We start from the raw sequence: 14,872 nt of genomic DNA on the forward strand, positions 1-14,872 counted from the left end.
AAAAATTTAAGGCATCTTCTTTCCTATCACAACCTTCTTTCCGATCGTCAGTATGGGTTCCGTCAGGGGACGCTCCACTGGCGATCTTCTCACCTACCTTTCAGACTCCCTGGTCATCCTCCTTTCGGGACTTTGGCGAAAGCTTTGCCATTGCACTTGACATCTCAAAGGCTTTCGATCGAGTCTGGCATAAATCTTTAATTTCCAAACTGCCCTCCTACGGTTTCTATCCTTCTATCTGTACCTTCATCGCTAGCTTCCTTTCTGGTCGTTCTATAGCTGCTGTCGTAGACGGCCATCAAGTTCTTCTCCTAGATCTATCAACAGTGGTGTTCCTCAGGGCTCTGTCCTATCACCAACTCTCTTCCTTTTATTCATCAATGATCTTCTAAGCTGTACATCTAACCCTATCCACTCATACGCTGATGACTCCAATCCTTCACCTTTCCATTCGGTTCCCGCAACGCCCATCTCAACAGTTACTTCAAGAAACAAGGGATGAGGCTATGGCACAACCTAATGTCTGACTTGGCTCATATCTCTGACTGGGGTAAAATAATATGGTTGTCTTTAATACTTTTAAGACTCAGTTCTTACACCTATCAACCCGACAAAATCTTCCACAGGTATACCCACTCAATGTTTAATAATATTCAGATTAATCCTGCATCATCCTTGAACATGCTTGGGGTTTCCCTATTTACTCGGGACTTAACTTGGAAAGATCATATTACATCTCTTGTAAAATCTGCTTCCAAGAGATTGGGTGTGCTAATCTTCGATTCTCCGCTCTTTCTTTACCCCTGCACAATTGTTGACTCTATACAGGGGTTTTATCCGCCCCTGTGTGGAGTACAACTCTCATGTGTGTGGGAGGCTCCCCACATACAGCTCTTTCTCAATAGGGGTGGAGTCAAAGGCTTTTCTGTCCTCATTAACTCTCCTCCTCTTACTGACTCCCTTCAACCTCTGTCTCTTCGCCGCACTGTTGCATCTTTATCTCTTTTCTATCGCTACTTTAATGGCTCACTGCTCCTCTGAACTGTCTGCTTGCATTCCTCCACCTCTACGACGGGCCAGAAATAGCACCCGCCTGGCAGCAAACTCTCATCCCTTTTCCGTCCAACTCTCTAATGCAAGAGTTAACCGTTACTCCCAGTCTTTCTCATTCATGCAACAGGTCAGCTCTGGAACTGTCTCCCTCTGTCTGTATTTCTCCTCCTGCCTATGATCTCCAGTCTTTCAAACGTGCAGTGTGTCCAGGCATCTCTAAAATGATCGGATCTTTGAATTTGGCTCTCTATTGTATTTTTTTGTTTTTCTCTTGGAGGGAACTGTTACTGCGGGCTCATGGCCTTTGGTCTCTTCTCTTCCTCGCATAAATATATATATATATATATATATATATATATATATATATATATATATATATATATATATATATATATATAGATAGAATAGATATATATATATATATATATGTGTATATATATATATATATATATATATATATATATATATATATATATATAGAGAGAGAGAGAGAGAGAGAGAGAGAGAGAGAGATGGATGTGTGTATATATATATATATATATATATATATATATATATATATATATATATATATATATATATATATATATATATATATATACATATATATATATATATATATATATATATATATATATATATATATATATATATATATATATATATATATATATATATATATATATATATGTATGTATATTAATAACAGAACGGAGGAAGGAAAAATAAATTAATAAAATAAAACTAATTCATACACCAGATTACTGGTGTCCTCTGTTCGTGAAATATCTGTAACAGACTTGAACAGCTGTGGGTTGAAATTTGATGGGAAACAACTCTGGGGAAGCGAGCTCCAGAGAGTTGCAGTTCGGGGAATGAAGGAATTCTGATAGGTAGAAGTTCTGCAATATGGCTGAGTGACATTCCAGTCATAAGCAATACCAGATGGCCGAGTAGCACGACCAGACGGGGTTGAGGTATGGACGAGTGGCAGGCAGAGACGCAACTTCATCTGATGGACGGCTAAACAAATCTGTAAATTTTGCAAGGTGAGGCAAAAATCATAAAATAATGTGAAGGGAGGCAACATTCCTTGCAGGGGAGTTTATCCACTGTAGCTAACAGGCGCTATGGCAAAATTAATTCTAACAGCTTTGTTCTGAATTTTATCAAGTTGTTTTAACCCGTCACGTCCCGAGGTTTTCTGCGCACCTCCTACATCCCCCAGTTCCAAGGTATTTTTGAAAAATTTTTTTTGGCTAAAACCTCCACTTTTGGTGAGAAATATCGAAAATTTATAGAGAAATCGCTCACCTAAGGTTTAAAAAACTCAATCCAGGTAGGAGTTCCTCCTTATCTGACTGGCTTTTCTAACAGGCTGGCATGAAAGAAAACGAGTTCTATGGGAGGGTAACTATTTCACACCACTCATAAACGGTATTTATTTATTCACTTGGTACGAATTTATATGTAGTATGAGAGTATGTTGGTTTTCAAACAGCATAGCAGGCATTTCAAATAAGATTGTAAGTCACCTAGGCCTCAACTAATAAGTATTGACCTTTTTCCCACATTACTAACTAATGACCATTCATGACCTTTTTTCCCACATTACCTGATCATCATTTCTGACTGTTTGTTTCTTCCTCTAATGCTATGTAAACCTTTTGTCCTCCACATTGTCATCAATTGGGGATCACCTCTGTCCTGAAAGTCTTGTCTTTACTGGCCAGGTCACTCACTGGTAACAGGTGAATTGCCGCCGAGACAATGACAATGGCAGGGGGGAGGGGGAGGAGTTGGGAGCGTTATGTGTAAGGCATTGTCCCTGCTTGGTATCTGGCATCTTGTAGAGGAATAGAGGAAGGTGTCCTGTCTCTATAAATACGAAAAATCAGCTTGAAAATTGAATACGAAAAGTACATATTAGGGACCCGTGAAAATTGAAAATTGTACATATGTACCGGGACCTTACTCAGACAATGTACCGGTACGTAGCCGGGACTGGCAATGCAAATCGTTGCAACGTACCCATACGTCGACGGGATGGGGCGGGTTAATGCAACCTCTCCACATCCATGCCACAAGGGTGAGCAATATTCAAGCTGAGAGTGCACATGACTCTTATAAATTATAGCCAACTGCTCATCAGTGAAAAAGTTACGGACTCTGTACAATAATCCAAGTTTCTTAGAGGCAGTTTTAGCAAGTGATTTAACATGAGAGGTCCAGCTGAGGGCATTGTTAAAGTGACATGACGAGAATTTCAATACTTTTGGAGATGGGAATAATAGTAGCACTGAAAGTAATGTACGAATCTGGCAATATCTGTCATTAGTTAATTGTATATATTTAATTTTACTAGCTTTAAAAGAGACAAGGTTGTTTTGTCCCCATTCACTGAACTAGATAGGTCTTGATTTATGGAGATGGCTGTACTGAGTTGAGAGGTAGAGATATTAGACTTTGTAAATGGGTGTCTGAGTGTGAATGAACTATGTAGTGTTGAGTCATCTGCTTATGAATGGATGGGATTGTGGGTGACATAAGAGATCATTAATATGAACCAGGAATAGGGTTGGCACCAGAACTGACCCCTGCAGCACGCCGGCGTTAATTGAGTGGAAATTGGAATATACATCATCTACTTTAACTCTGATTTTCCTGTCTCTAAGATATGAAGAAATCAAAGGAACAAAAGACGTTAGTCCATAGCAAGGGAGTTTGGACAGCAGGGAACGGTGCCGTACTCTGTCGATAGCTTTAGAAATATCAAGAGCTACTGCATGATTTTCTCCACGTAGATCAATTGATTGATGGATGGTATGAGTTAGGATATTGAGTATGTTAATGGTGGATCTTTCGTGGCGAAAACCATAAATGTAAGTAGTGGAAGAAGGCTGATGTACCCAGCAATTTTTTAGTGTAAGCTGCTTAGTAAACCATTGCTGGGTTGAAAAGCTGCAGTGGAGGGGAGAAGTATGAAGACGCGAAAAAAAGAAGAAGAAAAAAAATAAAAGAGATAATATGCACCAGATACAGGAGGAAGTGAAGCGGGTAAGATCAAGCGGCGACAAAAATGGTACCAATACTATTTTTTTTTTTTTTTCGAGGCGAAGATGCATTTGACTGGTTGGTGATGACTGGTTGATTGCAACATTACTTCTTAATCTCTTTACTTGTTAGCATTATTAATTGACAGCATATATCTGGGAGGGAAATTTGGGTCAGGAAATGTTATTTTGGACATGTTGCATTCAGCCAATCATCACCAACCCGTCAAGTGCATCTTCGCCTCATTTAAAAAAAAAAAAAAAAATTAGTATAGTTGATAGAAGTGCCAGGTCGCGTCCACATCAACCGATTCCTGGCGCAGGCTTTAGTAAACTTTAACTCATAAAAGTTGGCCCACAGGACGTGGGTGGTTGTAGGCGAGAACTTGAATTGGTTACAGTGATGCAGAATTCCTGACAACAACCGACCATTCCAGGAAGCCATTTGTGTGGACGTGGCTTAAAATGGGAATGAGAGGTCAATAATGGAAGGGGAAAGAAAAGGACAAAACTAAACAATAGGAAAACAATAAACAGAAGGAGAAATGGGAAGGAAAAAGATAGAGAGGATTAAAAACATTATAGGATGAGAGGGGACAGAGATAATAAGGAGGAGCGACTGGAGGGAGACAACTGATTAAAGAAGAGCTTAAGAGAAAGAGATGAGACAACAGAAATTGAACAAATGTAAGACTGACCCTGACAGTCCAAGAGAAACAGACGTATAACGTACATCAAGAGCAGGCACAAAAAGAATTGAAAAGAAACAGAAAAATACAAAAGATGATGGAACATGAGATGATGGCAAGTTGACAAAAGCAAAAGTTATAAAAAAAACGTCCATAGTTAAAACAGCAGAAGAAAGAAAAGCAAAGCCTAAATAAAAACAGCTGGAGGAATTCAGCAACTTAACCGGACAATGGAAAAGATGGAACTGCAGAGCGACGAGATGTACACCCAAGCACCAAAGTTTCTGTACCTCTCTCGGTGGCAGGAATTGGAAGGCAGGGTTGGAGTAAGGGCAGGGGAACGAACAACCGAGAGTGGTAGTTTGGTCTGAGCTATGAGGCAAATGGTGAGAAACTTAATGAAACTGGATTCGAAACATTTCCATGATGTTCCCCCGCAAAACATTTTGCGTTCCTGACATACATAGCATGTATTATAAAATAGACTACTATGTTATCATGGAGTCCTGTGAAACTGGTCTAGACACGACTCATATGTTTCGGATCCTCATCATACATATAAAGCACCAAACCAATTGTATATAAGCTGCGACTGGTCAGCGATAATTGAGGGATGAATGGTTGTGAGGAGTGTGGACGTGTTTTTCGTTGCGCTCTTCTCTAGTTATCAGGGCTGCCTCACCGGCATTAGTTCTTTTTTTTTTTTTTTCACCCTTCTGGTGACGTGTAGGATTAGCTAGATCTCAAATACCTCCCCTCCCTGTTAGTTTTGAACAGTAGGTGTCTGTTCTAATAAACTGAGTTTACCTTTGCTTATTGCCCATGGAGGGTCCCCCCTGCTGATCGCTCTGGGGCGTGAATTGACACGGTCGGGCCTCCCTGGAGTGGTTTGAGAGGGCAACCTCAGATATAGGTATTCTGGCCCTGGTTGTTTGTCCCTTGTTTGTTTACTCGCTTTCTTCCCACTTCCCCCGTTAGGGGGGAGTGGTACTATGGAGGACGCGCCTACTGCCTCCCCCCCCTTCAAGGGGGTAGGCGGTCCTGACCGACCCCCAACTGACCCACTGACAGACTGCTCCCAGACTGAACGGCCCCAGACGCGTACCCGACTAGACATCAGTGTACATAATGCCTCATTCGTCCTCATTCATGCAGTTGGTTCTACTCCCCTGTCCAGCCTCAATCCTTTCATCATCAAGAAGGTGATTGATGGGTGTGCAGGTGAAGTGGAACAAGTTAAAAAACTTGCAAGTGGAGATCTCTTGCTAAAGACTCTAAATTCTGCCCAGGTAAAGGACTTGCTGAAACTGAGGAAGTTCCACAGTTATGATGTCATGACAACGATCCCGCACGCCATGAATTCCTGCAAGGGTGTTATCACCCGCAGGGATCTTGTGCTTATGGAGGAGGAAGAAATCGTACAGGAACTTGCTCAGCAAGATGTAATAGAGGCCAGATTTATTACAAGATTTTCGGAAGGCATCAGGACGAAGACCGCAACAGTTGTTTTGACTTTTGGAAAAGTATCTCTTCCAGCCAATGTGAAAGTTGGATACGAAATTTTCAATGTCAGACCATACATCCCGAACCCCCTTCATTGTGCAAAATGTCAGATCTATGGACACCATGAAAAGGCTTGTCGATCTTCTAACCTAGTATGTGGCAAGTGCGCAGCTGTAGGCCATTCTGCTGACCACTGTACATCAGAGAATGAATGTTGCTTTCACTGCCAGGGTGCTCACCCCACTTCCTCTCGGGTATGTCCCAAGTGGAAGGAGGAGAAAGAGGTCTGCACAGTGAAAGCGACGGAGGGCATGTCCTTTTACAATGCTAGGAAGAAGGTGAAGGAGTTGCATGCAACTCCCAAACCTAATATATCCTATGCATCGGCGGTTGTGTCCCTTCCTGTGATGTGCACCGTGGAGACAGACTGACCTTACATTCGCTCCTCATGCCCCACGCCCTACCTCTCAGTCTAAGCCTCCTGTCCGTTACAACTCTCTGACAGACATCCCTGTTGCCTCTTCATACTCTCAGGCTGCCGCTACTCCTTCGCAGTCAGTGCAGCCAAAACAGAAACCTGACAAGTCTGACAAAATTAACTTGACCACCCTCACCAAACAGTCACGTCCTCATGTCCTTCCCACTCCTGGTCCAGCAAGGGAGAGAAAGAATAGCTCTTCCTCAGTGGATTCTGGGAGCCTTGTCATTGACGAGAATATGGAGATCTCCACGAGCAAGCACCGGGAAAAGAGTTCCCCGGTCGCCTACTATCAGTGCGGGCAACATAAAAAAACTAAGAGCACTGGCCACCCTTGTAAATCTTAAACTGTCGCTTTCACTGTATTACAGTGGAATTGTAGAGGTGTCGGGAATAAGTAACCAAATATAGCAATCTTGTGGTCAATACACAGGCCAGACGTTATTTGTTTACAGAAGACGTGCCTGGAGGATCACCCTGATCCTCCACAGTTAAAACACTACCACTTGTATAGAAGATATGAAGGTTACAGAGTCGCCATATACACACACAAATCACACCCACAAACGGAAGTGATTCTAAATTCTACTCTGGAAGCGGTCGCGTGCAAAGTAAAAATTAATAACACGTATCTGTCTGTTTGCTCTCTGTACTGTCCTCCACATGGCCCCATTGATAGTGATGCTTTTAATTCACTAGTCGAACATCTACCTGGGAATAAGTTAGTGTTGGGCGACTTTAACGCCCATCACTATCAATGGGGTAGCTTGAGGATCGATGGTCGTGGGGAGCAAGTAGCCGCCCTAATACTACAGTCCAACCTCTGTCTTCTGAACGATGGTAGAACGACTCGTGTAGATGATCGTACTGGTAACTTTTCGGCCATTGACTTATCTTTGGCCTTCCCTGGTATACATCAAGATTTCTCATGGGACCCTTATGACGACTCCTTGGGAAGTGATCATTTACCCATCTGTCTTTCTTATACATGCAACATTGTTTCAGACCCTCCAACTCCAAAATTTAACACTAGATGAACTGCTCCTTGCCCTTAAATCCTGTAAAGACACCAGCCCTGGACCAGACACCATCACGTACGGTATGATCCAGCATCTTAATCAGGACAACTTGATTAGATGTTAGCATTGTACAATGAGATTTGGGCGTCTCGAACGTTCCCAAACTCATGGCACTTTGCGCACGTCATACCGATACCCAAAGAGGCTGGTCGTCTTATGAATCCCACTTCATTTCGTCCTATTGTGTTGACTTCTTGTCTATGTAAGGTCATGGAACGTATGGTAAACAATAGGCTTCTTTTTGTTTTAGGGTCGAAGAATTTGTTAAATGATCAACAGTGTGGCTTCCATAAATACAGAAGTTCACTAGATCATTTAATGAATTTGGATCATTGTATTGCAGAGGCATTTGCCAATAAAGAATTCATGATAGGGGTGTTCTTGGACATCCATAAAGCCTATGACATGACATGGCGACACGGTATACTAATGAAGCTCTATGCTTATGGTTTAAGAGGAAATTTGCCCATTTTTATTTCAAATTTCTTAAGGGACAGGACTTTCTCTGTCAAATTGCCCCGTAACGTAACATCGGATATATTTATCCAGGAAAATGGGGTGCCGCAGGGAAGTGTGCTTAGTCCTACTTTATTTAGTATTATGATCAATGATATTCTGTCATCAGCTCCCATCCCGAGGAATCTTAAATACTCGCTCTACACTGACGATTGTGCAATATGGCACTCTTCCCGTAATGCACAATTTTCGGCTGGGTGGATTCAAGCAGCCCTTGACTCTGTCCATCAATGGGCCTTGCAGTGGGGATTTAAGTTTTCCATCCGTAAGTGTGCCACTGTAGTCTTCACTAATCGTAACGTACCTAATTTGTGCTTAACTTTGGATAATCAGGCGGTACCTTTTCAAAATTCTGTAAAATTTTTAGGAATACATTTTGATAGTAGAATGAATTTTAAACTTCACGTTAATACTTTGCTTGCTCGTTGTGATAAACCATTAAATGTTCTCAAGTACTTAGCGGGTACTACATGGGGTGCCGACAGAAAATCTTTATTAATGGTGTATAAGTCCCTTATTTGATTGAAGCTAGACTATGGCGCACAGGTATATGGCTCGGCATCCGATGCCACACTGAAAGGAATGGATGTGCTACAGAATAAATGTTTGCAAATGTGTCTTGGAGCCGTCCGATGTACCCGAGTGGCTCGTATGGAAGTGGAGGCGAATGTGCCTCCCCTCCATATTCGCCGTGACCACCTGGCCTTGTCCTACAGCATACGGACATTTAGGAAAAGTAATATCGGCAATGTGGCCTGTACCACCCTGCGTCAATACCACCACCTTCTGTGGGGGGTGCGTCGGCCACTTGCCGTTCGCCTCCACTTACTGACTCAGGAGCTTGGTGTGGACCCCAGAGACTGTGACAAGTTGGTGTTAAAAAATATAGCGCCTTGGGAGCCACCTGGCTTTACAGTTAATGTTACATGGCTCCCAGCACCAAAGGCCAAGGCGCCAGAGGCGGAGGTCCACCACTTGTTTCGTAACATCATCATTCGTCACTTGGGGTCCTACCACTTGTACACCGACGGCTCCAAGTCGAGTGAATGTGTGGGTGCAAGTGTGTGGTCGACTGAATGTGCCCTCAGGTATCGGTTGCCGACTCATACATCTGTGTTTACTTCAGAACTTTTTGCTATTGACAAAGCCATAGACTATTCTCTCAATTCTAGGCATGACTCATTTGTCATATTTTCAGACTCAATCAGCCCTTCAGGCAATTGCATATTGCACAACGGACTCTCACGAGATCCAGGGCCGCATCGTTAATAAGTTGCATTTATGCAACAAGTCATTCACGCTGATCTGGGTGCCTGGTCATTGTCGTATCTACTGCAATGAGCAGGCTGACTTACTTGCAAAGTCGGCTGTAGAGCTTGAGGAGACTTGGGACGTTCCTCGTGATCTACGGTCGAGTCTCTCTCAGAAAGAAATCAATAAATCTTCTGTGGCAAGGTCAGTGGACCAGACTAAATATTCCAACCTGTAAGCCGTACCTGGGCGACTGGGACACTGCCAACCGTCCCAGTCGCCTAGGAGAAAAAATGTTGGCACGGCTACGGCTCATTGCCACCATTTTAACTCATATGAAACCATATATGGAAAGACGTTTCCCACCGCACTGTGACATCTGTAATGCGGTGTTATCTATCAGTCATATCATCCTGCGCTGTCGGCGATTTATTCGTGAAAGGGCTTCACTTATAAATTACTGTGGTGCAGCAGATGTCCCCTTCACCCTTTCCACCATCCCGGGTGATGGGGACATTGTTATGACTGATAAATTGATGGCTTTCTTGAGAGAGACCGGACTGATCAGAGTGATGTGACTTTTTTACTGTGTGGTTATGGTTTTTATCAACGGTAAATATGTATATATTGTTATATTAATTAGGGTTGGCAGTTGACATATTTGAAATAGTTCCTTCTCCCACTTATCTATTTCTAATATTGATGTCCCCTACATTAAGCCGAGTTCCTCGCCTGACAGTCACCAGCTGATGAATGCAAGTGTGCAATATAGAAAGGTATTGGGCACTTGCAGTCGATGGTGGTCTACTGGGCGAGGTTCCTTACCTTTTGTACAAATTATGTAAATACATTACACCATCTTGCTTAAGTTATTCTAATTAGGGCCGACAGCTGACGTATATGGAAATGTTCCTGACTCGTCTGGTTCCCTTTCATATACTGATGTTCCCTATATTAGGTTGTGCCTCGAATAACAGTCACCAGGTGATGTGTGCAGGTTTGTAATGTAGAAAGGCATTACATATCTGCAGTCGTTGGTGTTCTCTTGGTCGAGGCTTTTTTAACATTAGTGTATGTCTAGTTATTTGTCTCTTCGGATTTAGTATAGGTTAGCGATTTGTCTGTTAGGTGGTTAGTTTTAGGGTCTTTAGATTAGGTATGTTTGTTTATAATATAAGGTTAAAAACAGAAAAAAAATAAAAAACGATAATAAAAATAAAAATACAAAAAATAATAAAATAAAAGTCATTATATATATATATGTACGTGTGCATGGAAGTGTGTATGTTGATATGCATGGATGTGTGTATGTATGTATGTATGTGTATATATATATATATATATATATATATATATATATATATATATATATATATATATATATATATATATATATATATATATGTGCTAATGTATATACATATATATATTTTTCCCTTAATGACCAGGGGCTCCGGCCTCAATGGTCGATAGGCAAAAAAAAAAAAATAATAATAATAATTTTTGTGAATATGTTATTCCTGGATTGTCTACAGCTATAATATAGAATGATTGTGATTTTAATGATGATTCCCACAGTAGCTGTGGGGATGGTTACAAATGTTAAAATTATTGTATGTGGACCAATAAACCACACTGTGGTTGGCAGCGGAGAGCATTCACCAGATTAGAAGTAAACAACAGATAATATTATGAGACAACGAAGATACAGTTGTGGTATCCTCATCCGCCTTGTTATCCAGGCCTTTACTGCTGCTTCACCTCATACGTGCATTATTTTCCTTCAGTCTCTGTCTCTTCTATTACTGTTACTTTCCGGTATCCTCTTACTGCGAGCCGTCATATTCCTTAGAGGGTTTCTAGTCATCCGGTCCTATAACGCCTACTGTATTACATTATTCGTCACATCATCACTTCCACACAAATAATGTTAGCACAAGACTGCTGAATCTGTTACTATCATTATTGACACTGCCACTACTAACCTCCCTTTTCCCACTGACTGTGTCTAATTTCCATCAGAATACTACAACTGCTACTCCTGCTGATAATCCACTGTGAATCTGTATAATAATAAATTTGATTGTCCTTACGTCTGTGTATCTGATAACCACATTTTCCCTGTCCCACCGCCGACAACTCATCGCTTACCCCCCCACCTCCTATGCTGTCCCAATTACACCCCCTCTTTCTCAGCTACCATCGACCCTACTCCCCCACACCGACACCACACTACTCCTCCCTCATCCCGCAGCCACCAGGCCTGTTGTCCATCCTTTACCGGTGAGTATACGTGGTATGAATTAATAATAATAATTATAATAATAACACAGATGTGTAGTGATCCTAACATTACATGTAAAACACAGATGTGTAGTAATCTTAACATTACATATAAAAACTGCAGACCCTAACATGTCTATATTACGGGGCACTGTTAAATTAACCACAAAACTGACCACAGACCGTTCTTATCATTACTTCTGGAACTTTCCTATAGCATTTCACCATGATATTATAATCCATTGTAGTTCTTTGTGGGATCTCTACAGCTGTTTGGGAAAAATAACATAGTACACGACATGCCTACAACCCACAAAAATACACCTGTGACGTTTCACTGACATCCATCAAATAGCCTTGGAGGAGTTAGTGGACAAACAAACAAACGAAGGACATAGACAGAGGTCGAATGTTTCGCATCGGTATAATGACGACCTGACAAAACTGTTACCATCCTGCTTTGCAGGTGTCTTGATAATGATGGTGATGATGTTAAAAATAATCCCATGTTATTAGGCACGGTACAGAGGAGGACAAACACTGAAACAGACGCAATGCAGTATCTCATATGTCAAAGCTGTGTTCACGTGTTTTATCAGGGAAATTATGATGTTTCTCCTCCCCTGTATCGTGCCTAATAACATGTGATTACTACTATACCACTACTACTATTACTACTACTGCTGCTACTACTACTACTATTATAACTATTATTATTATTATTGCTATAACAATGATGACACCTGCAAAGCAGGTTGGTAATAGTTTTGTCAGGTCGTCATATACCGATGTGGGACATTCGGCCTCTGTCTATGTCCAGTCGTTTGTTTGTTTGTCCGCTAACTTCTCCTAGGTTATTTGACAGATGTCAGTGAAACGTCAAACGTGTATTATAGTATGTTGTAAGCATGCCGTGCACTGTTATTTTTCCCAAACAGCTGTAGTGATCCCACAAATGACTACAATGGGTTGTATTACCATGGTGATGTGATGTCGGGAAGGTCCAGTGGTGATGATAAGAGCGGTCTGTGGTCAATATAACATTGCTCCTTAACATAAGCATGATTAGGTCTGCAGTTTTTAAACGTAATGTTAGAAACACTACACACCTGTGTTGTTGCTGTTATATTTATAATTATTATTATATTCCACCTTTAGAATGTGGAGCGATAATGTAATTGCCTGCATCTGTGTGTGTGTGTGTGTGTGTGTGTGTGTGTGTGTGTGTGTGTGTGTGTGTGTGTGTGTGTGTGTGTGTGTGTGTGTGTGTGCCCACTATATCTCATGAACGACTTGAGTTATCAACATGAAACCTTCAGGGTATCAGTATATGGCCAAAATTTTAGTTCGAAAATGGGAACTCAGGGTTAACGTTAGGTCACCAAAATGGCTGCCAAGGTGAAATAGTTCTTATCGCCCTCCTTTAGCACAATTATATCTAATGAACGGCTTGAGCTATCAACATGAAACCTTCAAAGTATCGAGATAAAGCCTAATGTTGGACTTGGCCAACAGCATGTTCTGGCAGGCGATTTGCATTCTGCTCCCGAATGCCTTTCTTTCATTATTAATGCATACCACATATTCACCGGTAAAGGGTGGACAACAAGCCAGGTGGCTGCGGGATGAGGGAGGGGTAGTGTGGTGTCGGAGTGGGGGAGGAGTAGGGTCGATGGTAGCTGGGAAAGCAGGGGTGTAATTGGGGCAGCAGTAGGAGAGGGGAGGTAAGTGACGAGTTGTCGGCGGTGGGACAGGGAAAATGTGGTTATCAGATACACAGACGTAAGGACAATCAAATTTATTATTATACAGATTCACAGTGGATTATCAGCAGGAGTAGCAGTTGTAGTATTCTGATGGAAATTAGACACAGTCAGTGGGAAAAGGGAGGTTAGTAGTGGCAGTGTCAATAATGATAGTAACAGATTCAGCAGTCTTGTGCTAACATTATTTGTGTGGAAGTGATGATGTGACGAATAATGTAATACAGTAGGCGTTATAGGACCTGATGACTAGAAACCCTCTAAGGAATATGACGGCTCGCAGTAAGAGGATACCGGAAAGTAACAGTAATAGAAGAGACAGAGACTGAAGGAAAATAATGCACGTATGAGGTGAAGCAGCAGTAAAGGCCTGGATAACAAGGCGGATGAGGATACCACAACTGTATCTTCGTTGTCTCATAATATTTTCTGTTGTTTACTTCTAATCTGGTGAATGCTCTCCGCTGCCAACCACAGTGTGGTTTATTCGTCCACATACAATAATTTTAACATTTGTAACCATCCCCACAGCTACTGTGGGAATTATTAAAATCACAATCATTCTATATTATAGCTGTAGACAATCCAGGAATAACATATTCACAAATATTACTGCTGACCAGTCGCAGCTTATACAGTATACAATTGGTTCAGTGCTTTATATGTATGATGAGGATCCGAAACATATGAGTCGTGTCTAGTCCAGTTTCACAGGACTCCATGATAACATAGTAGTCTGTGTTATAATATATGCTATGTATGTCACGAACGCAAAATGTTTTGCGGGTGAACATCATGGAAATGTTTCGAATCCAGTTTCATTAAGTTTCTCACCATTAGCCTCATAGCTCAGACCAAACTACCTCTCTCGGTTGTTCGTTCGCCTGCCCTCTCTCTAACCCTGACTTCCACTTCCTGCCACCGAGGGGGGTACAGAAACTTTGGTGCGTGGGTGTACGTACACTCAGGCGTACTAATTTCTGCTCAGGGGTTACCCCTTCCTTCCCCCCTCTACCCTGGACAGGGGGAAGGGGGGAATCGCGAACAAGTCTACCCCGCCTTCTGCCCCCAACTCCCCCACCCTCCACTTCCAACTGCCAGTTACTGATTAGATGCAAATTTTCTCATGTCCTGTAAACATGACTAAACTGTCGTCACACGCGCGTTCAACGGCTAGGATTTGGACTGTATTTAAAAATAAATT

The sequence above is a fragment of the Coenobita brevimanus genome, chromosome 78 (genome assembly GCF_032717465.1).
Source record: "Coenobita brevimanus isolate Jiangsu-jjx chromosome 78, ASM3271746v2, whole genome shotgun sequence".
Taxonomy (NCBI): Eukaryota; Metazoa; Arthropoda; class Malacostraca; order Decapoda; family Coenobitidae; genus Coenobita; species Coenobita brevimanus.